This window comes from Felis catus, chromosome B1, assembly GCF_018350175.1.
Source record: "Felis catus isolate Fca126 chromosome B1, F.catus_Fca126_mat1.0, whole genome shotgun sequence".
Taxonomy (NCBI): Eukaryota; Metazoa; Chordata; class Mammalia; order Carnivora; family Felidae; genus Felis; species Felis catus.
This window is the reverse complement of record NC_058371.1, coordinates 20,370,552-20,384,005: the sequence shown is the minus strand read 5'-3', so window position 1 is coordinate 20,384,005 and position 13,454 is coordinate 20,370,552. Positions and strand designations below refer to the sequence as shown.

General features: G+C 38.2%; 1 long non-coding RNA gene across 1 annotated transcript in view; it reads left to right on the top strand.

The window, feature by feature from the left end:
* The window catches only part of LOC123384782, a 28,040-nt gene extending 15,826 nt beyond the window's left edge, over positions 1 to 12,214 (top strand). Inside the window, exons 2-4 of the long non-coding RNA XR_006596325.1 lie at positions 4,348 to 4,409; positions 7,245 to 7,351; positions 10,187 to 12,214. This is a non-coding gene — a long non-coding RNA (uncharacterized LOC123384782). The remainder of the gene's footprint in view (positions 1 to 4,347; positions 4,410 to 7,244; positions 7,352 to 10,186) is intronic.
* Positions 12,215 to 13,454: the final 1,240 nt, after the last annotated feature.

Sequence of the window (13,454 nt, the reverse complement as noted above, 5' to 3'; positions counted from 1 at the left end):
CTTCATACAGGTGCCTTCTGAGCTCATATCAATCTGAATGTCCTATAATATACATATAATTTGTGGCTGAATATAGCACGAGGCAATCAAGAGTAGAACTTAATATAGCACAGAATGCAGTTCCTGGCAGTAGGCAATGCTGTGGTAGGTTGGTCCCTAATCTTTTCTATGGAAAGGATTTTATAAAACATAGAGGGTGAAGTGTGTACCATAAATTGTTTTAATAAAATTTGGCTCTGGAAAATAATTGACTCTAAGTATCTTCTATTTCCCTAGATTTAAAGGGTAGTTCCAGGTGACCTTCATGGTCTGTATGTACAAATGTGCCGAAGCTGCTTAATGAATAATGCCATAATCACATTGATACCACTGATAATAAGGACTCTTGAGGAAATTTGTCACCTTAACTTGGTTTACTCTGGTGCAAGAAGATGTTTCCTTAGTTGTTCCATTTGCTAGAGACTGACTAGTATGGAGGATATTTAGAACCCAGGTGTTCCCAGGAACCTTTAGTTCTGTTTCAACAGGTGTGGTTTACAGCCCATCAATGTCAGAACCCCCTGGAGGATTTGTTAAGCACAGGCGATCTGGGTTTCATTCTAGACCTACTGCATCTGCCTGCATATCAAACTCGCCAGGTGACTCTCATTCGCTGCAAAGTGTGAGGCTCTCTGACAGTACAAAGCTCTTTGGTTCTATAGAGAAAACCAAGGCTGAGAAGCTTAGCAAATGTCCCAACTATATTCACTAGTATACGCAGCGCGTAACGATGCACTCTTATCCAGCCATCCCTGGGGGTTTCAGATGTACAAATGATAACTACATAGAATTGGTTCTTGGGATAAGGTGGCTTGTTAAGGCATATTGACTAACCTACTGTAATGGCAGCCCGTGTTAGAATGAGGCACCTCGGTGCATTCAGAATTTCAGCCTGGTGGAATTATTTTTGCTGAGACTCGAGACCCAGAGGTCTCAAACTCTCCATGCAATTTATGCAGGAAGTTTACATTCCCTACCTCTAGATCCCGGTTCTGGAGAGTTTTGTTCTTTTGTTTCTTTTTTAACTGTAGGCCAAAAGAGTTTAACCTGCTCATATTTGTAATAGATCAAACTCCCAGACAATTTAAAAGATGTACTTCATTTCATACAGAACATAGCCAAATTTATCAAACCAAATTCTTCTCTGTAAAGAACATGGCTGAAGTCCGTTTTAATTGCTTCATACTGTGAGAAAAAGTCTGCTGGGTGACTGCTGTGGTTTCTGGTTGAAGGATCTTGCATCATAAGAAAGACCTGGGCTAGATTTGCGCCTCAGACAGCCAGAAAGAGTCCGTGATGATGCCTAAAGAAAAACAAATGAGGCATTTTCCAGGAGACTGTCGTTTCTCAGGTAGGATTACTCCTACCACCCCATATTGCCGCGGATCTCAGTCATAATGTCATTGTGGCTTCTGTTACAGTATCTTTGGCTCTCTGGGTCTAGTTTTTCCCATGGTGTAGCAAGCTGCTTGAGGCAGCTGGCACACGATCAAGTGCTCCAAGAGCTGCTAAAAATGTTACTACCTGTAAATGCCAATGTTTTTCAAATAAGTGTTTTTTCCTTTAGTTCCACATTTTGTGCTGTATTTTAATGTCACTCGGGAACTAGTAAAATAGTGTCAGATCAGGGCAGTACTGCGGTCGCTCATTCTATATTTTTATAGGCCAGTGGCAAGAGCCCATGAACAGTGTAGTTTTGTCCCATAAGTGCCTTGTTTTTTGTTACTATCCAGAATATTCCTTTGTCTTGGGTCATCTGTGGGGAGTGACTGTTAACTTCTCATGTCTAACTGCCTTAGAAGTTCCCAAAGAATCACCAGAATCAGCGGGCAATCTTTTTCTTTCTAAAAATGGTTCAGTCTGAGTTTTACAGTGCAAAAATTTTGCTCCTCATTTTTTGCCACTATTTTTTTTGCCACTATTGACAAAAAAGGAGCATTTACCTACCAGTAGCCAAGAGTCAACAATTTTCAAAGAGATTAGTAAAATGCATGATTCTTTTGCTTATTTATATTTCTGGTGGAGTGTACAGATGGAGAACTCTTGGATTTTGGAATCAAGTGCATTTTCCAATGAAATATATGGTTCCATTTGCCAGGGACAGGAGACGCCGCTATCTAGTTTTGAATGCTGCAGTTGGTCCTTGATTGCTTTGAGTCTATGAAGGGGAGATTATGGGTGGTTGGTCCAGTTGGAATGTGCTGTGACTTCTTTCCTGGCAGCAGGAATCTGGCATGATTGGGGTTTGGCTTCCACTTGCCAGGGCAGTATGAGTGTGGAGCAGAGGGGAGCTGTTGTAGTAAATGAAGCTTCACCCCACGGCAGGGTTGCCTTCTGCCTGGCGTAGGGCCCCACGGAAAGTCTTCCTGCCATCTGGCTCTGGTGAAGAGGGGTGTGCTTCTGATGCCTGAAAAGCTTACTCCATCGTCGAGATGAGATCTGCGTGAGCCATTGGCCGTTTGTGACACTTGAATGGAAAGGAAGTCAGAAAACAGACGTCTCCTCCAGTTTGGACAATACCAATCAGGAGAATAATAAAACATTTCAGAAATTATCTGATAAGATTAGAATTGATCATTTACTGCTTAATGAATACAGTCAACGTTATTTGAGATGTAAAATGTATCTATCTCCATACACATATTTATGCATATAAATACATGCTACACATACATATTTTTTTAATGTTTTTTAAATGTTTTATTTATTTTTGAGACAGAGAGAGACAGAGCATGAACGGGGGAGGGTCAGAGAGAGAGAGACACAGAATCTGAAGCAGGCTCCAAGCTCTGAGCTGTCAGCACAGAGCCAGATGCGGGGCTCGAACTCACGGACCATGAGATCATGACCTGAGCTGAAGTCGGATGCTTAACTGACTGAGCCACCCAGGCGCCCCCACATATATTATTTGAACTTAAAAGGCATACACATATATTTGCCAATCTTTTGATGTAGGTCCAAGGCCTTTCTTTAATGCTTGATTGGCTGGTTGGAATCCTGATGATCTTTATTCCATTTAGGATGGTCTCATCCCTATTTAGCCATTCCAAAACAGTCACCTCAATTTTTAATAGAAACAATAATTCTCTTTTTGCATTTCTCGTCCTTATCCATTTCAACAGGTACTGTAGGTACCTGCAGCTAGCACAAAGTGTTTGGGTACAAACTCAACTGACTCATGGTAACTCCAAAATATCTGGGATGGGGGAAGGGAACAGGCATGCCAGAGAGTTCTGTAACCAGAAGTTGGCATTGCTCAGCACGTTTTGCAGAGGAAATGGCAAACATTGGTTGATCAAGGGAGTTGGATTAAAGGAAAGTCAGTCAAAAGAGGTTCTGTTGTGTTTAAGAGGAGGAAGCTGGTATCTATCACCTGTCTTGGTGATGGCTCCAGAACTTAGAATCTATGTGGTGAGCTAAGGAGGGGGAGTGCAAGTCTGTACACTGTGATTTGTGGCTTTACTGTGACTTACATCCCTTCTAGGGACTTTCTTAGGGATACAAAGAAATGATTCTAATTATAACTTACTTAGGACTCTAGGCCCTGAGTGTGTACAGGCTATTGCAACTTCTCTGACAGACATAAACTTGGGCAGGTAGGAGAGCACTAGGGTGTGGACCGGCTCATACTATCATTCTTGGACGTTATCTGTCTGGTCCAAATCTTACTGAGAGAGTAGACTATAATATACCATTGCCTTTCCGTATATGAAAAAAATTGAGACTTGACAGCCGCATTAGAAGAGAAAGATATTAGTTGAAGAGAGAACTGGAGAACCACATCTGGTTTTGGTAAAGTCCAGCCTTTGTGCCCAATTTTACGGCTAAGCTGACTGATGTACCACAAGGTCATGACTTGTCTAGGGTCAGCTCGTCGGTCAATAGCTCAGTTGCTATATGATCCCCAAACTCTCGTAACTTTCAGCACTATATTTTAACTATGAAGTCACGTGGCCTGCTACAGACTATGCCACAAAATGTCCCAGATGTGCACTGAGAGAAATCCTTCCATGACCCAGCTAACATCAAGTCCCCTTAGGACTTTGTGATTATTAAATGTTCTTGGATACCTCTCCTACAGTGTAAGCGCATTAACCCAAATGTTATGAGGATTTCCCCACATGACAGTGTTATAAGATTTTCTGATGAGGTCACTTCCTAGGAAGGCAGGGATTTAAAAGCTGCCACTATAGGCAATGAAGCAAAGGAACATGTGGCTTTGCTTTCAGTCTGACATTTTGAGCAATGGAGAATTTATATGGATAAGATTTTTAATACAGCTGATGTGGCTTTTTTGTTTGTTTATAGGTTTCGGTTTCACCTTGAAAACATCCTCTCTGAACATCAGAAGTGCACTTTATCCCTGAACGGTATATTAACTTCTAAAATTTCTGACTTCCAGTCATGAGAATTTCAAAACCAATTGCATATAGCAGTGAGGCTTTTCACTTTTAATGGTGCATTTGGGAGGCCAGTTTTTTCCTATTTTCTATGCTATCTTCATTCATCCCATTAACTACTATCAGCTCTGATAGAAACCATCCCTTCTTCTTAAAAAAATGAACGACGTACTAAGTTCCTTCTTGCCTCTTAAAGAAAGTGTTCAAATCACTCCGGTAAACCGTACTGGGGAAGAATGTCTTGACTGCTGGTGTATATTTCCCCCAAACTATGAGTCAGTCTTTTATTTCCATTGAGGTTGGCCAATGGCTTTTAGCTTGGGTCCCAGTATTGAGACTTAATATAGGGCATTTCTGAAGAAATGTCATGGAACTTTTATGGATATTCTATTGTTCTTTTTAAAAACACCTACTTTCTTAAAATTTTCAACAAAGTTTATGACTTTACTGAGATTTAAAAAAAAAAATGTATTCACTCCCCCAAAACCTCCAACTCTGTTTGTGATCGTCTGAAACAAAGTTGACTGAGTTTATTTAACAAAGGGCTGCCTAAACCAAATTCTGCCCTACTTTTCTTTGGTCTTTCACATACATTTACTAAATCTGTGTAATTTGGTATTTTGTTTCTCCAGAACACACTGCCAGTCTTGTGTAATCCATCAGCAACAGCGGCAGGCCACCTGGCACATAGAGACAAGGAACACAGCGGGAGAAATGCAGGAAGCCAGGTGGTGGGACAGAATGGGCCGCCCAACACGAAACCTCAGAACTAAGGGCTCAACCACATTCTTACTTGTGTGCTTGCCTTTTCCCAAAATGGTTCTGGGAAAAGTCAGGATGTCACAAATAGCCTCCATTTCCATATCTAACACAGGATTAGTGATGGAGCCAAGTGTGTTTGAGATAACTTCCTCTGTCACTGCTTTATTCTGAGGCTTTAGAAGACCACTCCAGTGTCAGTTTCTGTCTTGTTCTATGGGCTACATTTTGGAAAAATAGGACATAAGTTGACATGACAGAAGCCAAAAAGAAATTTTTCATAGACATAGTATAAGAGGGGATTACACCCAATTTAATAAGAAAGACATTTACTCCTTCCTCCCTCCCTCCCATCCTTCATTCTTTCCTTAATACTGAGTATCAATTATGTATAAGACCTAAAGTACAGTGGGAAACAAGACATCAAATATCTTATTTTATGTCATATGGCATGAATCTTTAAAGAGTGTATATAAATTACACAGAGCAACACTGTCATTAGCAATAATTACCTTTAAGTCATTCATCAAAATATATAATAAAAGTTTTAAAAATTATCAGTCGTAACTTTTTTTGATGGTAATGATCAAGATGGCAAAAGAATACTTTTAAAAACTAGCTCAACTTCATCCTCAAAATATGTTTATTGAATTGAATGATGGCTATGGGATTCAGAAGGGCTTATGTGAAGAACTTTGAAAAGAAAATATAATTTATGATTTTCCTGACTACAGAGTATTACTTGTTTGTTATAGAAGAATGGGAAAGCTCTAGGAAACATGAGGAATAAAATAAAAATTATGCATAATTCTATTACCCAGAGATAACTAATACTATTCTTATTTTGATATATTTCTTCTGGCCTGTGTATGTGTATGCATACACATAAAAAAAGAAATGTAAATATATATATGTATATGTATACATATTTATATAAAATACATTTAATATTACACTGTCTATATTAATTTTAAAATTGTTTTAAAAATTTAATATATTATAAGTACTGCCTTTGATTAATAAGGTTTTATAAAATATGATATGATTTGTTTTTTTGAGAGAGAGAGAGAGAGAGAGAACTCTCACGAATGACAGCAGGGAAAGGGCAGAGGGAGAGAGAATCTTAAGCAGGCTCCACACCCAGCATGGATCTCAGGACCATGAGATCATGACTGGAACCAAAATCAAGAATTTGACACCTAACCGACTGAACCACCCAGGCACCCCACGTTATTTTAATTCTTTAGCATATATAACTTCTAATTAGGTATATTTATATATGAACCTTGGTACATGCCTTTGACCATTTCTAGAATAAATTTCTAGAAGAAGAATTACTGGGGTTACTGAGCCAAAAGGGATACTTATTTTTTAGGGCTTCTAATTTCCCTCCACAGTATTTCTGTTAGCAATGGATGAGAATGATTGCATCCTACATATTTTAATGCTTGGTATGAATTTTTAAAATTATTGTTTTGGGGGGAATATTTAAGCAGAACCTGTATTTAGATTATGGAAATACTAATAGATGTGGTCTGAGAGAATGAATCTTGAAATATTTTTCAATTAAATTTACATAGCTATTATTCAATTTATTAGTTACAGTGCATAGTGAAACAAAACAATGAAACCAGCTAAGTCATTGACTCATAGAGACTGACCGAAAATGGGACTTTCTTCCATAATATTTCTTACAGAGGATTATTCAGTTTCTGCTTGAACACATCCAGGGACTAGGAATTCACAATTTGGCCAGACAGCCCTCAGACTTAGTCTTAAATTATGTGGATTAAACGTATGTGTTCCTGTCTACCTTTGGGTCTGTGGAGGGGATCAGAACACACTTCATAGCCAATATTGTTGGTTTAAACTCCCCACAAGTTGTGTGCATGCGTATTATCTTCCCCATGTTTTAAAATTTACAGTGAACTAGGAACAATACTAACAGAACCCAGCAAACTAATGGCACTAGATGTAGGTCAGTTTCAAGTAACCTAATTATGATGTTATACATGACAGTGTTGTACTCTGTGTCTTACCTCCTAGAATGATGAATTTGTTATTAAGGAGAATCTCTTCTTGGACCACAAGCATTCCCTGAAATATAATCCTGCAATGTGGACACTGGAGATTATATTGTGGAAAGTTTCCTGGTATGTAGAATTCTGGGAAGAAACCAGTGTATTTGTGGGGTTGGCAAACATGATGATTTCTTATTGTGTTATTTAGTGTTACCGTGATAATAACATTTATATAGTACTTATTTACAAATTATTGCACAAACATTTAATTTTGTAAGATAAGTGTAATAATTATGTTGTTATTGTTATTATTACTGGACATAATTACATTTGCTCCATTTTATGGATTAAGAAATCAAATATCTTGTCAAAGGTACACAGCTAGTTAACTTGAACGGAAATCATTACTGCAATTTAAGAACAGAACTTTTGATTAGATATCTTGTGCTCTTTTCACCTCTTAATTTAATATTGTACTTAGGGGTGCCTGGGTGGCTCAGTTGGTTGGGTGTCTGACTCTTGATTTTGGCTCAGGTCATGATCCCAGGGTCATGGGATCGTGCCCTGAGTTGGACTCCATGTTGAGTGTGGAACCTGCTTAAGATTCTCTGTCTCTGTTTCTCCCTCTGTCCCTCTCTCCAAAATAAACTGAAATAAAAATACAGATGGTTCAGTTTGTTTCTTTTTTTTCCTCGCTCATTTAACATTCTTTTTCTTTCTCATATTTTGTGTTTTTTTTTTAAGTTTATTTTGAGAGAGAGACCGAGAGAAAGAGAGAGAAGTGTGTGTGTGTGTGTGTGTGTGCAGTGGCAAGGGGCAAAGAGAGAGAATCCTGAGCAGGCACCACATTGTTAGAGGGAGCCCAATGCAGGGCAATGTGGGGCTTGAACTCTTGAACCACGAGATCATGACCTAAGCAGAAACCAAGAGTTGGACGCTTACCCAACTGAGCCACCCAGGTGCCCTGATATGTTTTGTTTTAAAGTAAAACATAGTTGACATACAGTGTTACACTGTATGTCAGTTTCAGGTGTACAACATAGTAATTTAACAAGTCTATACATTATACTATGTACAATGCTATTGTAATACCATTGACTATAATCCTTATACTGTAGCTTTTATCCCCATAAGTTATAATGTAACTGGAAACCTGTACCTCCCTCCCTTCACCCTTTTTTTATATGAAATTTATTGTCAAATTGGTTTCCATACAAACCCAGTGCTCATCCCAAAAGGTGCCCTCCTCAATAGCCGTCACTCACCTTCCCCTCCCTCCCTCCCACCCCCCATCAACCCTCAGTTTGTTCTGTTTTTTTTTTTTTAAATTTTTTTTTTCCAACGTTTATTTATTTTTGGGACAGAGAGAGACAGAGCATGAACGAGGGAGGGGCAGAGAGAGAGGGAGACACAGAATCGGAAACAGGCTCCAGGCTCTGAGCCATCAGCCCAGAGCCCGACGCGGGGCTCGAACTCACGGACCGCGAGATCGTGACCTGTCTGAAGTCGGACGCTTAACCGACTGCGCCACCCAGGCGCCCCAGTTTGTTCTGTTTTTAAGAGTCTCATATGGTTTGGCTCTCTCCCTCTCTTTCTTTTTTCCTTCCCCTCCCCCATGGTCTTCTGTTAAGTTTCTCAGGATCCACATAAGAGTGAAAACATATGGTGCCTGTCTTTCTCTGTGTGACTTATTTCACTTAGCATAACACTCTCCAGTTCCATCCACGTTGCTACAAAAGGCCATATTTCATTCTTTCTCATTGCCACGTAGTATTCCATTGTGTATATAAACCACAATTTCTTTATGCATTCATCAGTTGATGGACATTTAGCTCCCTTCACCCTCTTTACCTATCCCTCCTCCATGCCTCCCCAATGGCAACCAGCATTTTGTTTTGTGTATTTATGCGTCTGTTTCTGCTTTTTATTTGTTTGTTTTTTTACTCATTTATTTTGTTTTCCAGATTCCACATGTAAGTGAAATCATATGGTATCTGTCTTTCTCTGTCTAATTTATTTCACTTAGCATCATACCATCTAGTTCCATCCATATTGTCACAAATGACAAGATATCATTCTTTTTTTGGTTGAGAAATATTCCAGTGTGTGTGTGTGTGTGTGTGTGTGTGTGTGTGTGTGTGTGTGTACCACATCTTCTTTATCCATTTTTCTGTCGGTGGACACTTAGGGTTGCTTGGCTATTTTAAATAATGCTACAATAAACATAGGAGTGCATAAATCTTTTTGAATTAGTGGTTTTTTTTTGTTTTCTTTGGATAGATACCCAGAAGTGGAATTACTGGATCATATGGTATTTCTATTTTTAATTTTTTGAAGAACCTTCAAACTGTTTTCCACAGTGGCTGCACCAATTTTACATTCCTTCCAATAGTTTGTGAGGGTTCCGTTTACTCCACTTCCTTACCAACACATATTTCTTGTGTCTTTGATTGTAGCCATTCTGACAAGTATGAGGTGACATCTCATTGTGGTTTTGATGATTATTGATGATTAATAATTTCTTTGATGATTATTGATGTTGAGCATCTTTTCATGCTTCCGTTTGTCATATGTATGTCTTTGGAAAGATGTCTATTCAGGCCCTCTGCCCATTTTTAAATTGGATTATTATTATTATTATTATTATTTTGGTGTTGAGTTGTGTAGGTTCTTTGTATATTTTGTATATGAACCCCTTTTTAGATAGTCCATTGTTTCTCAATGCTTATTGATTTTATATGATTTTTACTATGAAATAAACATCTAAGAGTTCTGTCTAGGTCTTAGTATTTTTCTAACCCAAGGACTGTATTCAAAATGCCCAGTGACTCAGGTCAAATGAAGTTTTGTGTGTTTTTTTTTTTTAAAGAACTTTGCCTTTGTGTACCATGTCCAGAACCATTGTTTTTTCAGGTGTATACAATTTTATCAGCAGGGGCGAATAAAGTCCTCAACCTTTCTTGCTAGATTCAGCTGCCGGTCACACTTGTCAGAGAGGAAGTCTAAAGCAGGAGAAGCAGACTAGCAAGTGGTGAGTGTTTGCTGTTGAAGAAGAGTGGAAGGGGGAAGACAGAGGGAACATAGGGATTCCCTGAGCGAGGTATGGCTTTTAACTCCTTGAATGAGAGCATTGGAGTGAAGGTAAAGGTCATGTTGGGAGTGACGTGTCAGGATTTTCATTAGTACATGAATCAGAATTTTATTTCAACCTAACTCTTCATACTGGCACCCTAGGGCATAGTAAAACAGAGTTCTAATCAAAACAGTATAATGAAATATAATCTAAAAAGGAATAGGTTTATAGGTTAGCTTTCAAAACAGACAGGTGTTTTGTTATTTGAAGAATAAAATCCTCTAACTGGCAAGTTTCTTTTGTAGTTGAATAGGATGTGTAAGATGCATTTTTTTTCAAAGGGCTTCAAGAAGTCCCACAGTAAGGCGCTTAAAGGTCACATAAATAGAAATGGAAATGGGACTTGGAAAATCTTTCAAGTTAGAAGCAGCGTAGGGCAGAGCTAGTATTAACTTTCTCAGGGATCAGTGTGCATTCTGTTTTTATGTGGATGAACTGATTCAACTCAGTTAACTTGTTTATTCATATAATTAGTAAATATTTATTGAGTGCTGTCTATGTGTCCGGAGCATTACTAGGTCTTGGACCTTACCTGGTCTTCTGCTGCCACAGGTGGAAAAGAAAAATTCAGAAGAGAGAAGGTAAGTGTGAACTGACAGAAATGCATCCAGTGATTGCATTGAGCTATCTGCACAATACAAGGCAGAGAACGATTAATTAGCTGCTGTAGTCACTGAGTCAGTGGAAATTGTCTACCAAACTGGTGTTTTTATTTTGTAGCAGTTCCAGGACGCCAACATTTATAAGCTGTACAGCTTTTATAAGATTAAAATGCATTAAATGCAGACAGTTTTTAAAACTGACAATCACATGTGTTTATTTATGCAAATTTATTTTGTACCCTGAAGTTTGATTCTAAACCTTTGTCATATTCAAAGTCTAAACTTTCTCCAGAATCATTTTTAGTGTCCACAGTGATGCATAATATAATAATGACAGATGATTTCCTATAATCCACACTCCTGCTCTGGACCTCCTTAGCACGAGGAAAATGACTTGCCACTATACCTTGGAGACACATTGAAGAATACTATGTCTAAATTTGTTGTTTTGCTTTTTCCTTATTTGATTTATGAATCTCTGAAAAGTCTCTGAAAGGTAAGTAACTCAATGTTTCTGATTGGCAGATGTTTAGACTTTGAGAGGCAGTCCTTCATGGATTCATAATAACTTTTCCTAGCTCTGAAAATTCTGTCATCTATTCCAAGAGATCAGGCTAAGTTCATATGTATATAGACCATAACAAATTAACAACACTAGTTACAACACTAGTTACAACACTGGTTATAACACTGGTTACAACAGTAACTAGTACCTTGCAGATGGCAAATTTGTTTGGATATGGATTGCAAAATTAATCTTTATTTTAGAATGTTAAAATAGAAAACCATGATCTTAGAATGGAGGAAATAGAGCAATTAAAATAGAAGTGGGCATGTTGTTTCCTAGGAAGGCGATTGGCTGGGCAAACGAGCTGGTAAAACTCATCTGTCCCTGCCTGATGTCTGATAACATCAGATATTTCAGCTGCATCTGACCCCTCTGAGGGTATGAGTGTATGTTAGTGGTGGACTGCTTTGACATCTTCGCTTCTATTTCAAAACAACACAAGCCAAGAGCAACTAAACTAATTTTATCGGTTGTACAAAAACACAGAAAGCAAATATGGATACAGCAAGAGAGTAAGGGCTTTCATACTGCTACCATCAGTATTTGAAGAAATAGCACTGAAACAAAACCAAATAATTTTTTCCTTTACTAGAAAAATTCAACACTCGCATAAGAAAGTTTAAAAAATACAGCGTTGGAGTGCCTGGGTGTCTTAGTCAGTTAAGCGTCTGACTTTGGCTCAAGTCATGGTCTCACGGTTCGTGAGTTCGAGCCCCATGTTGGGCTCTGTGCTAACAGCTCAGAGCCTGGAGCCTGCTTTAGGCTCTGTCTCCATTTCTCTCTGCCCCTCCCCCACCTCGTGCTCTGTCTCTCTCTCTCTCTCTCTCAAAAATAAAGAAACATTAAAAAAAATTTAAAAAGTGTCTATTAAGTAAAAAGTATATGTATATATTTTTACAGCTAATGATATACTTCAATCATACCAAAGGAGAAGGAAAATCAAAACATCTTCTTTCTGATACTTAGTGCACATAGTGTGCACACACAACCACTGTGGCTGGCTGGTTCTTTAGCAATGATGGATTGTCAGCGGCAAGAAAGAATGTGTGTATAAACACAATTTTTATTGTTTTTACTATAGAACTTACAGAAAAATTACAAGCACAATACAAAGAACTTTTTTTCCTGATTCTCTTGAGAGCAAATTACCGGTTGGATGCCCTATCACTTTTGAACACACTATGGTATATTTCTGAAAAAATAAGAGCATTTTCCTACATGTCCTCAATATAACCATCAAGATCAGAACATTAACATGGCTACATTACTACCATATAACATGCAGACACCATTTAAGTTTGCTAATCGTCCCGGTAATCTTATTCCTTATACGAAAAGGATCCAGTTCAGAATCTCATGTTATTTTTAGTGCTCGTGTTTTTTTGCTTCTTGCAGTCTGGAAAAGTTCCGCCTTCTTTTCTTGACCTTCATCATTGATACCTTTGAAGATTACAGGCCAGTTATTTTGTAGAATGTCCATCAATTTGGATTTGTGTGGTGTTTCCCCATGATTACATTCAAGACATGTATCTTTGGGAGAAATATCACACAAGGGACACTGTTCTCTTTGCATTGTATCAGATGGTGCACAATTTCCATTTGCCCCATTTCTGGTAATGTTTCTGATAATGTTTATGCACTTGATTAAGATAAGTGCCTGCTAGTCTTTTCTCCTCAAGTGACTCATTTTTCCTTTGTAATTAACCAGTACTTTGTGGGAGGTACTTTGAGTCTGTGAAAACAATTACATTCTTAATCGAACTTCAATTAATTTATATACTTATTTATATCAGTATGGATTTATAGTTTTCTATTTTATTCAACAGACTATCATCTATTGCTGTCATCTATTTGATTTTCCATTTTTTCCCCCTAGCTTCTGCTACGAGGAGCCCCATTAAGTTGGCTTTTTGCCTTATAGCACATCTCGGT